A 16,130-nucleotide genomic window follows, 5' to 3' on the forward strand; every position below is an offset into this window, starting at 1 on the left:
ATCCCAGATTATACAAATACGATCAGTATAAATCAAAGAACTCAAGTATGAGAGAGGCAGGAGAGCTTGTCAGAAAAAAAATGAACACAGATAAGGAGAATAGAGTGGGCTAAAGCATTTAAGCTTTAGTGTAGTGATAGAAATGGAAAAATGAAGAGGCAGTAAAATGGCTAAGCAATTTGAGATTGGGCATGGTGGTACCTCCTGCAGTTTTTTTTTTTTTATTTAGGATTGTTTTTAGTTATCCTGGGTTTTTTGTGTTTCCATATTAAGCTGAAAATTATCCCTTCAAGATCTGTGAAGAATTGTGTTGGGATTTTGATGGAGATTGCATTGAATCTGTAGATGGCTTTTGGTAGGATGGCCAATTTTACTATATTAATCACACCAATTCATGAACATGAGAGGTCTTTTCATCTTCTGATATCTTCTTCAGTTTCTTAAAGTTTTTATCATACAGGTCTTCCACTTGCTTGGTTAGAGTTACACCAAGATATTTTCTATTATTTGAGGCTATTGTGAAAGGTGTTGTTTCCCTAATTTCTTTCTCAATCCATTTGTCATTCGTATATGGAAAGGCTACTGATTTTTGAAAGTTAATTTAATTTTGCATATTGCTATTTTGCTGAAAGTGTTTATGAGCTGTAGGAGTTTCCTGGTGGAATTTTTAGATTTACTTATATATATAATCATATAATCTGCAAATAAGGACACTTGGACTTCTTTCTTAATTGTATTACAAAGCTAGAGCAAAACCAAACCAAAACAAAACAGCATAGTATTAGCACAAAAACTGACATGTTGATCAATGCAATAGAATTGAAGACCCAGACATAAATCCACCCACCTATGGACACTTGTTTTGTTTTTTATACAAGGAATCAAAAAATACAAACTGGAAAAAAAGACAGCATCTTCAACAAATGGTGCTAGTCAAACTGGATGGCTGCATGAAGAAGAATCCAAATAGATTCATACTTATCACCCTGCACAAAACTCAACTTCATATGGATCAAAGACCTCAACATAAAATGAGATACACTGAAGCTGATAGAAATTTGAGAATAGCCTTGAACTCATTGACACAGGAAAAGACTTTCTGAACAGAACACTGTTAGCACAGGCACTAAGATCAAAAATAAGTGGGACGTCATGAAACTGAAAAGCTTCTGCATGGCAAAAGGACACCATCATTCAGACAAAGTGGGAGAATGGGAAAAGATTTTTGACAAGTTAACTTCCAATAGGAATAACATCTAAAATATATAAAGAACTCAAAAAGCTAGATATCAAGAAAATAAATAATCAAAAATTGGGGTACAGATCTAGACAGATAATTCTCAAAATAGGAACCCCAAATGATTGAAGAATACTTAAGGAAATGTTTGATGTCCATAGTCACCAGGGAAATGCAAATCAAAACAAAAATGGGATTTCATCTTACACTGGTCAGAATGTCTAAGATCAATAAAACAAATGACAGCTCATGCTTGCAAGGATATGGAGTAAAATGAACACTCACACATTGCTAGTAGGAGTGCAAACTTCTTCAACCACTGTGGAAATCAATATGGTGGTTCCTCAGTAAGATGGGAATCAATCTACCTCAAGATTTAGCTATAATATTCTTGAGAATACACCTAAAGGATGTTTCATCCTACCACAAAGTCATTTGCTCAACCTTTATCATTGCTTCTCTATTCATAATATTCAGGAATTGAAAACTACCTAGATATCTATCAACAGATGAATGAATAAAAAATGTGGTACATTAACATAATGAATATTATCCAGCTGTTTAAAAAAAATGAAATTTGCTGGTAAATGGATGGAACTAGAAAAAAAATCATCCTGAGTGAGGTAGCTCAGACCAAGAAAGACAAATATGGTATATATTAGCTTATATGTGAAGGTTAGCTGTTAAATCATTGATAAACAAGCTAAACTCTATATAACAGCAGAGGTCAGGTATAGAATAAGGAACTAGTAGAGAAGGATGGATCTCTCTAGGAAGGGGAAACAAAAATAGATAGTTATGGATGGATGAGGGGAGAACTGGAACAGGAGGATCAAATGAGTAAGGGGAGTGGAGAGGGGGCAAGGGAGGAAATACAGGGAGAGATAGCTAAAACTAAGGACCATTTGAAGAGCCATATGGAAACCTAACAGAGTAGAATCTTCTTAACATATATACATACTTGAAGGCAATCGAAATGAAATTGCCAAATAAAGGGGGAGACGGAGCCCCAACTGGATATCTCTTATCACCAAATGAAGCTTTCAATACCAGGAATGGGTTTCATCTAATCAAGTTGTTTGCCAAAAGGATCCCATGGAAACCCTCAAATAACCAAGGCTGTTTCTAAGTTTTTCTCCACAAACTGACTTCAATACTCTATAGCTGAAGACAATACCTGTATAACTCATTGAACATGGAGAACTCAAGCTGTTGCCTACATGTAAGTATCACCCCTATGTGTTAGTCTCTTTAGCATAGGGAGATACTCTACATGCTACCAAAAGAGAAACATAAACACCAACCTAGCCACAAACCATTTGCTCTACAATGGTATCCTTCCTGTAAGATAAGTTAGAGCTCTGGTGTCACAAAGCTGTGGGAGTAATCAACCAGTATCTGATTTGACTTAATGCCCACTCCATGAAATAGAACTGATACCTGATACTATTGGGGTGACCAAGAACCTGAGACTAGATAGCACAAGGACCTAGGATGAAACAAAATACTACTGTTTAAAAACAAACAAAAAACATCAATAAAATTACTCCTAGTGATGACTCTTAATGACATTCTGCTATACTCACAGATCAGTGTCTTGCTCAGACATCATCAGAGAAGCTTTCTCCTGCAGCAGATGGAACAATTATAGAGAGCCACAGCCAGACATCATTCAGAGAGCGAGATACTTTGGACTACTCAGTCATAAATAGGATATCTCCATCAAATTCCTCCCCTCAGGACTCAAGAAATTCTGTGGAAGTGAAGGCAGAAAGAATGAAAGAGTCAGAGGCGATGGAGGACAAGGAAACAAAGGCCTTCTAAACACAGCAGGACTGATGCACACATAACCTTACAGAGACTGTGCCAGCATGAAAAGTGGCCTGCACAGGTCTGCACTAAATAGGGTCCTAGAGTTGAGAGGAAAGTTCCACATCTGCATCCCTAACCCAGAAGCTATCTCCAATTGATATCCACTTCTGTCCTAGTTAAGGTTACAATTGCTGTGATAAAAGACCATAACCAAAAGGAAGTTGGGTACAAAAGGGTTTGTCTTACACTTCCATATCATTGCTCATATTCAAAAGAAGTCAAGACAGGAACTTAAACAGGGCAGGAATCTAGAGGCAAGTGCTGATGCAGAGTCCATAGAAGAGTGCTGCTTACTGGCTTGCTCAGCCTGCTTCTTTTAGAACTTAGGACCACAGCCCAGTGGTGGCCCCACCCACAATGGACTGGGCCCTCCCACATCAATCACTAATTAAGAAAATGCCCTACAGGCTTGTTTGTTTACAGCCCAATCTTACTGAAGCATTTTCTCAACTGAGGTTCCTTCCTCTCTGATGACTCTAGCTTCTGTCAAGTTGACATAAAACTAGCCAGCATAATTTGCAAATGAAAAATTATTTTTTTCCAAAGTAGTGTCACTGGAGAAACTAACCATGCTTAAGGATAGGCCCCATGTACAGCAGTAGATGGCCAAAACAAAACTGACTCTGTGGCATATTAGGAGGTTCTTTGCCTCATAATATCGAGTCAGGGCAGTCTATTTATTTGTTATTTATCTAATTATTTTTTACCTTATATATCTGTTACATATATTATGACTTTGGTTTTATGATCTTATGGAATTTATGTGTGTGCAAACATGTATGGCTCTGCATCTATGTGTGCTTCTTATGCTTTTACTTTGGGTCTCTTTCTTCTGTTTGTTTTGTCCTAGTCCAATTGGTTTGTTTTTGCTTTATCTTATTATACTGTATTGTATTGTACTATCATTCCTTAGATAACTATTTTCTAAGGAGATATAGAAAGGGAGTGGAACCTGAGGGGAGGAGAGGTGTGAGGGAACTGGGAAGTGTCGGGGGGACTGTAATCAGAATATATTTATGAAATTATCTATTTTCAGTAGAAAAAAGAATGGGTTAACCAAAATGAAGTGTGCATGAAGAAGCTACATGGGTACATATGATCTTGCACCACAAGTCAAAAGTACAACAAACGTGCATAGCGGCACACATTTGACATGAAATAACTGTGTATATGGGGAAATAAAGGTCAAGTAATGACATAGGGTTTCTATTGCTGTGATTAAACACCATGACCAAAAGCAAGTTGGGGATAAAAGGGTTTATTTGGCTTATACTTCCAAATCACTGTTCATCATCAAAGCAAGTTAGGACAGGAACTCAAGCAGGGCAGGATCCTGGACATAGGAGTTGATGCAGAGATCATGGAGGGGTGCTGCTTACTGGCTTGCTCCTCATGGATTGCTCAGCCTCCTTTTTTTAATAGAACCCAGGAGTACTAGTCTAGGGATGGTACCACGCACAATGGGCTGGTTCCTTCCCCATCAATCACTCATTAAGAAAATGACCTATAGCCTTGTCTACACCCTAATCTTATGGAAGTATTTTCTTAATTGAGGTTTCCTCCTCTCAGATGACTTTAGTTTGTGTCATGTTAACATAAAACTATCCAGAAAAGTAGGATAGGATTAATAAAAGGCAAGGTAAGGGTTAACCACAACTAAGAATGTGTGTGAACGTCTTATGAAATCTCACTAGTAAAAACGCTATTTACAAATAACACACAGGAGGCACATACACACAGAGGAGGGAGGGAAGGAGAGAGGAAGGGAGGGAGGGAGGGGGAGGGAGAGAGGGGGAGATGGAGGAAGGAAGAGAGAGAGAGAGAGAGAGAGAGAGAGAGAGAGAGAGAGAGAGAGAGAGAGAACGTGGTTTGACAGAGGTTTCCACATGGGTGAACAATGCTGCTCCCAAAATACACGGTAATCGGTAATTTTAGTTCAGGCACAGGTACCCTCCATATGAGTTACTGGTCAGTGAATCCACACAGGCACAGAAAAAAAGGTAGGTTACTGCTTTTTTGTTGCAGTTTGTTGCTCATCATAACTCTATGGTAAGACCCTATTGCTGAAGATACCACATGCTTTTCAGGATATAGGAAAATGAAACTGAAATAAAGCTAGAAGCTTCCATCCTATTGGATATATTTCATAGTGACAGAGGTGCTATGTATGCATAGAAAACACATCAGTAGTCTTACCCAGCTATGACCCCTGTGAACTATGGTGCCAGCCTGCTAGGCACGATGTGCCCAGTGGTGTAATAGTGGCCTGACTGTTATGGGAGTATCCAACTACTTCTGATTGGTTTTGAGACCTACTCTGTGGTGAGGAACTCATGACTGGTACTGTAAACCTGATCAAAAGTCCAGGATTGTTGACATCATAAGCCCTAGGAAAGAACCTATTGATAATGTTTTTCCAAATGGCCATGTTGTTAAACTCCCTTCTAAGTATTTATGTTTATATCCATAGATTTGTGCCATTACCAACCTTGGTCAAAGAAGCTTCTTATTGTAGAGTGTAGTGTTTAATGCAGTCTCACAGCTGTTTAAAATGCTGAGAATAAATGAAAATAAGTGCTCATAAGCAGATAGGACAGCTGTATCAACCCCCCCACATACACACACATATACAAGCATCGAGGAATATCAATGAAGAACAATGAAGAAGATATAGAAAAAATGTAAGTGCAGGAGGATAGAGAGGTGTGACTGTTTCATACACAGACCTACAGAAGATGTGATAATCTACATAAGCCCTCCACAAACTTAAGAAAGTTAAAAGTTCCAGCATGGAGGATTGAAAGTCTCCTAATACATCCCTGCCCAACTATGGAGCTAACAGTAGTCAATAGCTGCCGAGGAAGTGACAGCCACTTAGTTTGTTTGTGGGGGCTACTATTGATAGTTTATCCATGACTCAGTGGATGACCCCCCATAAACATTTCGGTGGCACTAATTTGACTTAATGTGTTGTAAAATTGTAAAAATAAAAATGGGGGCATGAAGTTAGAAGTTAGGAAGGACGTGGAGATATGTTAGAGGGCAGCTAGGGTGCTGGAGGGAGGGAATAGGGGATGGATATAATCAAGACACATTTTATACATGTTTGAAGTTTTCAAAAAATTAAAAATCAGCACTAAATATATACAACCATAATCTAATTTTTTTGTATTATTTTGTTTAATAAAATTTATTTAAATGTATGCATGGCAATCCTTGTTTATAATCCCAGAACCTGGTAGGCTGAGGCAGGAGAACTATAACTTCAAGGCCACCTTGGGAATACATATAGAGACTATAACAAAGAAACAAAAAAGAAAGGGAGGAAAAGGGAGGGAGGGAGAACGGAGTGAAGGAAGAAAGAAGGGAGGAAGGGAAGCAGGAAGAGAAAAAAACATTTCCTGTGGTCATAAGAAGTTTCCTCCTGTGATTTTTGTATTATATATAATGATTTTATTTTATTTTCCCCCACATGCATTACTCATTCTATTCAAATCATGTTTAGTGATACTTTCCTAACATCACTAATTTGAGCCATCACCTCTGACATATATCTATGTTCTATACATATATGTGTATAGTCTATGCTGGACAAACTTAATGGGAAGGCCTATGGGAGCCATTTTTATTCAAAACACCACAATCTCCCTTTATACCTATATTGTGTAGGCTAGAGTCCCGAATTACATTTTACGAATTGTTTGCATTAGCCAAGGTAAAGGACTCTACCCTTTTTTCTCTGTTCACTATTTTAAGCACCAAGTTCATCCAGATCCCTCTTCATATATGGAACAATTTAGTTCTTTTACTCTGAAGGACCTAAATCATTGACCATCTGTGAACACTACTAGACAAGAAGTTAGCAGTACTTGCTCCTATTCATACGGAGGCTTTTTTCTTCTGGGTCTGCTCTGTGGAGTTGCTTGTTTTTACATGACATTAGTTCGGTCGTTTTGTTTATGATCTCCATCAGTACCACTCTCTGTCAGGAAGGAGCTATCAAACTCCCAGATACCTCAAAGTTTGTGTCATTGCTCTTATTTTTCATCCAAGTATAGTGATAGTATAGTGATAGTATAGTGATATCATTAAGATTGTATTATGTTAGCCAGGTGGTGGTGGTGCACGCCTTTAATCCCAGCACTTGGGAGGCAGAGCCAGACAGATCCCTGTGAGTTCGAGGCCAGCCTGGTCTACAGAGTGAGATCCAGGACAGGCATCAAAAACTACACAGAGAAACCCTGTCTCGAAAAACAAACAAAAAAGATTGTATTATGTTAATTATGACTTTAAGGCCTCCTGAAAAAATTATATGCCCTGTAATTTAGTTAGGCATTTTAAATATAGCTAATAATATACTCCAAGCTTGAGATTTCAAAAATAGGAGCTAGAGAATTAAATGTGAACATACAGGAGAGCCCCATAAGAAAACTTAATTACCACTAAATATTAGAAAAGTAGCATGAAGTAGCCCTGCCAGAAATTTCTAGTTTTTAGCATCTCTAATGAATACCTGAGAGGAAGGGTTTTTTGTCTTTGTTTTATGCCTGCATGTGACTTCTGTTTTGCTTAAAAATTATAACATTCTTGATTTCAGAGGAGGGAATAATTGTCCATTTATCCAGGCTGTAGGCAACTTTACTATAAAATTAACTATGTTCATTTATCAATCAACTAATAACTCATTTTAAGAAAGGACTAGAAGTTGGCATGTTAAGCCTCTAGGATAATTTTGTTGTATATTGAATATTGAAATCAAAAGCCCATTCAATGCTTTGAATTCCTAAACTCGTTCTATCCAGAGCTTGATTTATGTATCAAATAGCTAATATGGATTTGTGGGTTTTTTTAAAAAAAATTAGCTTTAGCTACCCAGACAAGTGACTAATTACCCTGGACAGCAATTACATGAATAGACATCACCCTCTAATTAAATATCAGTTTAGAAAATACAATGAAAATCTAAATCTTTCAGCATCATTGAATATAAGGTTGTAAATATGAAACACAATGTTTCATTTGAGGACTCTTTTCATACATTTTCTAAATGTCTTCCTTTATTTCAAAAGCTTTAATTTTAATAGTTATGGGACAGAAAGGCTTTGGAAAATGTGAAATCAACACATGGACTGCTTAAATGATAATAGATATAGTTATTATCATAACAAAAAAAGCTAATACTTTGTAGTCTAGCAAAGGGCTTAGGACTAATACCCAGTGCATGATATATGTATTTCCTTTATAAATGAGATCTGCATTTAATGACAAATAATCTGGCTAAGAGTTTTTGCCTTAAAACCCTATTTATTGCCCCCCTTTACCTCAAAAAAAAAAAAAAAGCTTCCTCCCTGAAGACTGGCATTCATAATACCAGAGGTGCCATACACGCTTCCAAAGGAGAGAAGCAACCCACATTCTACCCGCTATGACAATAAATGATGCAACTATATTATAATTTTTAAAAAATAATTTAAATGTTATGTTCTACACTCAACAAATGTACCTAAATATTATGTCTCAATAAAAAAATAAAATTAAATAAGATAACACTTAAGATGCAACAAAATTCTACCAAAGGAAAAATAAATTCACAATAAAAAATGGCAGAGATTGTGAAATTCAGCTGCCTCACTTCAATAATCATCTTTTCCTCCATGCTGTCTAACCTTGAGAAAAATACCTTCTCCAAGTTTAGTTTCCTTATTTATAAAATGCTGTGATAATAGTCATACAGGGATGACAGTCCCTTTCCCATATGACTGTTTGGAGCTTAGAAGTTACTAAAATAATCTCATATATTGTAGGTTCTCAATCTTTTCATGCAATTAATACTCAATGATGTACTAATTTTAATAACTGTGTCACAATTGATGTATCTATAAAAAGAATGAAGTTTCAATACTTACATACTTTGTTGCTAGCCACAAGCATGTTACTATAGATACTTGGTGATCAAGAATGGGATAGCAATATAAGTCTTCTTTTGTTATTATGCCTTTTTGAAGAAAATTATTTGCCATTCTTTCTCATTTCCCAGTAAGAAGTTCATACATGCCAGTTATCTGATATATAGTATAGAACTATCCTATACCCCAGAAACATAAATGGTCCTAACTTCCCCAGGGTATATATGACTTTTATGCTGGAAAACAGATGGCATGTCCCATGGGCTACATATGACCACAAATTTCTAAGCTTGCCTAAAACATGAAATTTTTTTTTCAATTTTAATTGCAACTTGATTATACAATTCTTGAGCTGTCTTTGTAGATGACAATGATGTCATGTGGCAGTGTCAAAGGGTTGTGCCTACCTGGAAAGTCTTGCATTTACTTGTTCATAGAAGAATCAAGTTAGATTGTGCATAACGTTCTTTTACTGGTAAGGAGAATATTGTGCCAGGAAGCTATTAATTTCTTCCAGACAAAATGACCTATCGTTTCCAAACATGGGTCCAATAATGCTCCTTAGAAAATTGTGTTTCTGTTACCAGAGCATTGCTTCATCTAGAAGGGAAATTGCCCATTCACAGTCAGGCAAGGATGAATAAAACATGCAGGATGTGAGATACACAAGGTATGATGTCCCATTTAATTCCCTTCTACTATGTCAGCACATTCTGCAGGGATAACTTTCCTAGACTGCTAGAGGGTTTTGCTATAAAACACTTAATACAGTGGAGATTAGGAAGCTTGTTGCTTCACAGCAAGTTGAACCAGACATATCCAAGAACAATATTTTTGTAAAAGTAGAAGTTAAGTTCCCCTGCTTCTCATAAATGTGTACGATTTGTTCAGTTGAAGACAATGGCTCCATTTAAAAACCAGTGGAGTTTGGGCACAAATCTGAGAGTCTCAGAATTGAGCCAGATTCTCTCAGTATGTAAGCTACTTTCTGAGAGGCCAGCACCAATTAGTTGTTTGTTGTTATTGTTGTTGTCCTTGTTCTTGTTTTGTTAACTTAGTGTCATCTGGAAAGAGGGAACCTTAACTGAGGGATTGTTTCCATAAGATTGACTGTAGATAAATCTATGAGCATTTTCTTGACTAACAGTTGATGCGTTAGTATCCACCCCACTATGGGCACTGCCGTTCTGGGAACATGGTCCTGGATGGCATAAGAAAGTAAAGGTGAGCACATCAGGGGGAGCAAGTAAGTAAACAGCATTATTCCATGGCCTCTGCTTCAGTTTCTTGCCCCGGCTAGCGGGGTCTTCAACGGGGACCTAATGAGAGGGCCGGCGAATGAGAGAGACAAGAGACACAAAGAATGAGAGCAAGACAGGACGTCTGATCAAGCTCCAAAATTTTATTTTACTCTCAAGGCACATATAGGTAGGCAAAGGGGGTTGCAAGCAGGAAGGGACTTAGTTATGGGGGTTGCAAGCAGGAAGGGACTTAGTAGTGGGGGTTGCAAGCAGGAAGGGACTTAGTTATGGGGGTTGCAAGCAGGAAGGGACTTAGTAATGGGGGTTGCAAGCAGGAAGGGACTTAGTAATGGGGGTTGCAAGCAGGAAGGGACTTAGTTATGGGGGTTGCAAGCAGGAAGAGACTTAGTAATGGGGGTTGCAAGCAGGAAGGGACTTAGTTATGGGGGTTGCAAGCAGAAAGGGACTTAATTATGGGGGTTGCAAGCAGGAAGGGACTTAATTATGGGCTGTTGGGGCCAGCAGGAAATGTTGCTCTGAAGGTTATCTATATACCCTTGTCTAACTGCCTAATTGCTTAACTGCAGCTCATTCACCTGATATCTGAGAAGAGGTTCTGGTATCTGTGGGAAGAGGTTCTGGTGCTATGGAGACTTAAGCAAGGCCTGGATCTAAGAAAAGAGGAGAGAAACCCAAATATGGCAGCATGTGTGTCAAGGGGCGCTTAGGGTTATGGCTCCCATCAGTTTCTGTTTCCAGGTTCCTGTTCAGAATTCTCTTCATGGTGAACTAAGATGAAATAAACCCTTTCTTCCCCAAGTTGATTTTTTCATGGTGTTTATCACAGCAATAGAAAGCAAACTAGGGTAGGGGCATTCTTCATGCAAATTATAACCTATGTTTACAAATCTTCCATGTAGTATCAGCAAGACAATGAATGGCTCCTCTAAAGGACTTTATTTGAAAACCTAAGGACTAATGAAGCAGAAGAATCCATTGCCCTATGATAACAAAAGGATATTATCATTACTAAGTTTTGTGATTATTTACTGAATATACATTTTGTAGCATTGCATGCAATGCAGAGAGAGGGCATCGTGACCTCTATACATTCCCAGATATACTATCTTGGACAAGTCACATTATTCTTCAGTTCCTCTACCAATTCACTACTAAAAGCATGTCTGTGGGAATTATTGGACCTCACATCACAGGTTCAAACACACACATACACAGAGTGGGGGGTGTCAAGAGTGAGGCCAATGATTTGCCACTGTGTATTTTTTTAATTACCCTGAATTGTGTTTATGAGACTCCATACAGTATTCAGTACTTTACATGAGGGCTGAAATTGCCAACTACATTCAAATTGGTACAGTGCACCCTTGGAAGAAGAAAACTTGCTGAGCACTGAGACATGGTTTTCAGCTTGGTTGCTTCATCTCTGAAGGGCTTTAAACAAGAGCATTAGCTTTGGATTCTTACTAACTTGGTTTGATTCTCACTTTTGCCAGTTGCTAAATTTGTGAGTTTAAATGAGTTGTTTAAAATTGTCATGCCTCCTTGTCTTTATCCATGAAATGTAACACCTGTTTAACAGCACATTCTTTCAAGGATGAAGGCAAATAGCATGCAAAGAGCTTAGTACAATGGCTGTCCCATGGGTTTAGCAATTTTCCACTACTGCTATTGTTATTTTCTGTTAAATGTGGATAAAAGTACTTAGTCTTGTTGTGAGAATGCCATGTGGGGAAAATTCAATGATATTTCCAAATGAATAGCATTTTAAGGGCAATGTCTAAGTCAGAGGAGACTCTGAAAGCCCACTTACCTGTACCTTTCTTCCTTGTTCAATGTCGATTGCAAATGTTGCATCTGTGTAAAATCCTTACAGTAGACAGAATTCCTAGGGCATCTAACCCACAAGCTCTCCTTCCTGGTAGACATATACTGTTATAAATGCTATCTAGCCCCACATCACATAACCCTGAGATCAAGGAGCCCTTTCTAATTTGATAAGCTTGAAGCCCACCCCCTTTTAAGCTTTTGAGTAAGAAAAAAGATAGCAACTTAAAAATAATTCACATCTCTTTTATATCCAATAGCTATAAAAAAGATGCATGTAGTATTGAGTAGAATCAATTATAAGGTATATCAAAATCCATTATGACTAAGTAAAATACATATTTATCAAGAATGTTATGCTAGACAAGGATCTTAAAATGTGCATATGTTTAAATTTATGGTCAATTTTTTTGTATTTACTTTTTCTAAAAGCAAAATCTAAAAGCAGTAAAATGTTTAGTACTAAAGGACTGGAGACTGATTAAATGATGTATAATACAGCTGAATGATATGTAAATATGAAATGTTTCCAGCAAAATTAAATCACTTGAAAATATTCTCACAAGAGGCTAAATATTGGACCTGCAAGATGACTCAGCAGTTTATAAGGGTGCTTGCCTCCATGCCTGAGGACCTGAGTTCAATTTCTAGAATCCACATAGGGGAAAGAGATAACCTCCACTTGCAAATTGTCTTCTGACATCTATAAGTGCACCATGGCACATGCCAGCACACATACACACAAATGAATGAATGAATGAATGAATGAATGAATGAATGAATGTTGTTAAAAGATTAAATGCTAAAAGCAGTGAACAATGAATAAAACATGTTAACTATTAAAAATCTACCTATTCATCAGGGGTTAAGACTTGGAGAAGATAAACCAACTACAATGGATGTTTATAGATAAAGGGATTCTGTATCCGTTTTATTATTTTTTTCTTCATTACTCCTTTTCCTTTTCAACTTTTCTCTAATGATTGCATGTGGACACAGAAGTTTGTAGTAGCAAAGTGTCCAGAAAACCCAGGTTCTAATTTGTGTGCTGCTACTCCCTGGCTGTGACAATTTGCAGGATGAAAACTTATTTAGACTTCCATTTTCTATGTGAAATGGAAAATAACAGTTACCTATAAAAATTTTACAGACTATTCAATGAAGGTAAAAGACTGAGCCAAGTACCAGATCTTTGAATGGACTCAAAAGTCAGTGATTATTGTGCAATATTAATTCTGATTATTTTTTTAAAGACAGCTATTGGCCAGGTACTCCAGGTACTTTGTTTGCCTCAAAGCTTGTTGGATAGCAAACTATGAGGAATAGGAAGAAAATACTTCACTAATGGCCATATTTAAAACACAGAATATAGAACTTGTGCTGGATGAAAAATAAGTTGCACTCCAAAATTCAGATGGGGAAAACAAAAGCAGACAAATTCTTTCCATTTGAGCATATAGCTGGCAAAATTAGAGAGTGGTCTAGCACCATGGCAAATGGACTCTCCCTCTAACCAGTGATCCTTTCCAAATAAAATGTATCATATCATACTGTATAAGCCTATAAGCTTCCATATGCAAACTTGAGGTATTAAAGAACACTGGACAAGTGACAGCATGAACTGTACAGCAAATAATTCATTAATCATACTCCAAAACCCCAGGCAGTTACAATTATTCCATCATTTTCCAAGAAGAAATAAGCTCAGATAAGAAATCTCAGAGTCCTTTTGAAACAGCAACATCATAGCCCAGTGTTAAGACAAGAACCCAGAGATAGATGAAGTTTTAGACATATGAAGAAATTCAGACAATTGATCAAAGTGTTATATGCAGAGCAAACAGCATTCATTCAACACAGACCAAGGGCATACTGAGATAAATGACAGAAGGAGCCCAGCTAGAGTAGAAGAACAATGTAAAATGAGACTCTGAAGATTTGCCAAGATAGCGGCAATGGCTCAGTGTGTATAAAAGCTACACTGTGCAATCATACCAAAAATTTATGTAGAACTTATGTGTAGAGAGGTCACATCACTCCTTGTTTGATTAGTCATGGACAATTTGAATATTCTCAACAACTTCAAAAATGTCCTTGCAGTAGAGTGTCGTGGTACACATTGTAAAAAGAAACAAGTGAATCTTTGTGAGTTCAAGAGCAGCCTGGTATACATAGCAAATTTTAGAACAGTTAGGGATAAATACTCTGTCTCATTTTTTAAAGTTCTTGAGAATATAACCATTGCTCCCTGCTCCCCAGGTACAGAAGTAGAGTATATTTTCTAGACACCATTGCAGCTCGATGTTGTCATGAGACTGATCACTAACCAATGGAAAGTGAAAGAACACACTCTAACCTCCATGCTGGTCCTCCCAAACCTACATCAATCAACAGTTCTCATCATCCCTTAACATCAGTTGCATTGTAAAGAGAAAGTAATTTTTTTCTCTGTGTTCAGCAACTGAGTATTTGGAAGGCAGCTCATTACAGCAGTTAGCCTAGTTTGATTATGTAACTGATCATATATTGTTCCCTTTATCCTTTTATGAGCACCACTATTACATTCCAAAGTAACATCTCCTTTTTAAGAAAATATTTTTTCAAATTATTTATTTTACTCTGAGATGTTAACAGTACATTTAATCCAAAGTCTACTTTTTTACTAAAATTTCCCCTGGCTTTCTTTTATTTTTTCCTCATGTTTTTATTAAGAATTTTTTTATGCTACACACCAATCAGAGATCCCACCCTTCCCTCCTCCTGCCCCCCAAGCCTTCCCCCACAATCGACCCCCCACTCCCCACCACAAGAAGGCAAGGGCTGCACACGGTGTTCCTTCATAGGGAGTGGACTCCAAAAAGTCCTCTCATGCACCAGGGATGGATTCTGATTCTACTGCCAGGGCCCCCTCAAGAAAATCAAGCTACACAATCCTGGTACCCACAGAAGCCAAAAGATGCTGCCGGAAGACCTGGAGCTAAAGATGGTTGTGAGCCACCTTGTGGGTGCTGGGAACCAAAGCCAGGTCTTCTGCATGAACAACAAGTGCTCTTATCTCTGAGCCATTTCTCTACTCCCTAAAGTTACATCCCCAAAATATGCTATCAACTCTCTTCAAAAAAATTTCTCCTTGGCATGCTAGTAGTGAATATTCAGTGTAAGAAATAATGAAAAATGACTAAATAATACAAGGAACACAGTAAAGATCATTTAAAATCATCATCTACCATTCCAGGAAAACCAAGGTTGACACTTTGGTGCAAATCCTACAAATAACTTTTAGGGGGGTGGGGTTTGCATAGCCATGTATTTAGAAACTGAAGGTAGAGTACATATCAAGTGATATATATATATGTATATATATATATCATATATATATATATCATATGGATGCTGGCAAGCACTCACCAACTCTCAGTTGCATTAGTGTTTCTGCATGCATCACTTTCTACGGCAGTTATTTCAATTTCTTGGTTACCTTCTCAAGAACTTTTTTCAAACTGAGACAGAATTATGTGTGTGTGTGTGTGTGTGTCTGTGTCTGTGTTTTAACATGCACATGCCATGACACATATGTAGAGTTCAGAAGACACCTTGAGAGAGTTAGTTATTTCCTTCTACCATGTGGATCACGGAGATTGAACTCTGGTATTCAGGCAAGCACCTTTACCCATTGATCCATTTCACCAGGCCCAAATATGTTTTTAAAACTGATTCCTTGTAAAGGAAGTATGCCAAATCAATGGGGATAACTGAATGACACAATAAGTTTTAGAAGCCAACTGACTAGTCTTTGGGGGGAAATGTGATCACCCACATATCTCATTACCTATAGCAAAATAAATTCTAGATGGACAAAAAATGATAAGTTATTCCTTTAATGACACAAAACCAGAAAAAGTAAACAGGAAAGACTTATTTTCTGCATTCTCAGAAATAAGCCTGACACATTGCTACAAAGTCATTAAGAAGAAACAATGATGAATAGCTAGGGTGAATGTGAAATTTCTTAATGTACCAATATCCTAT

This window comes from Peromyscus leucopus, chromosome X (genome assembly GCF_004664715.2).
Source record: "Peromyscus leucopus breed LL Stock chromosome X, UCI_PerLeu_2.1, whole genome shotgun sequence".
NCBI lineage: Eukaryota > Metazoa > Chordata > Mammalia > Rodentia > Cricetidae > Peromyscus > Peromyscus leucopus.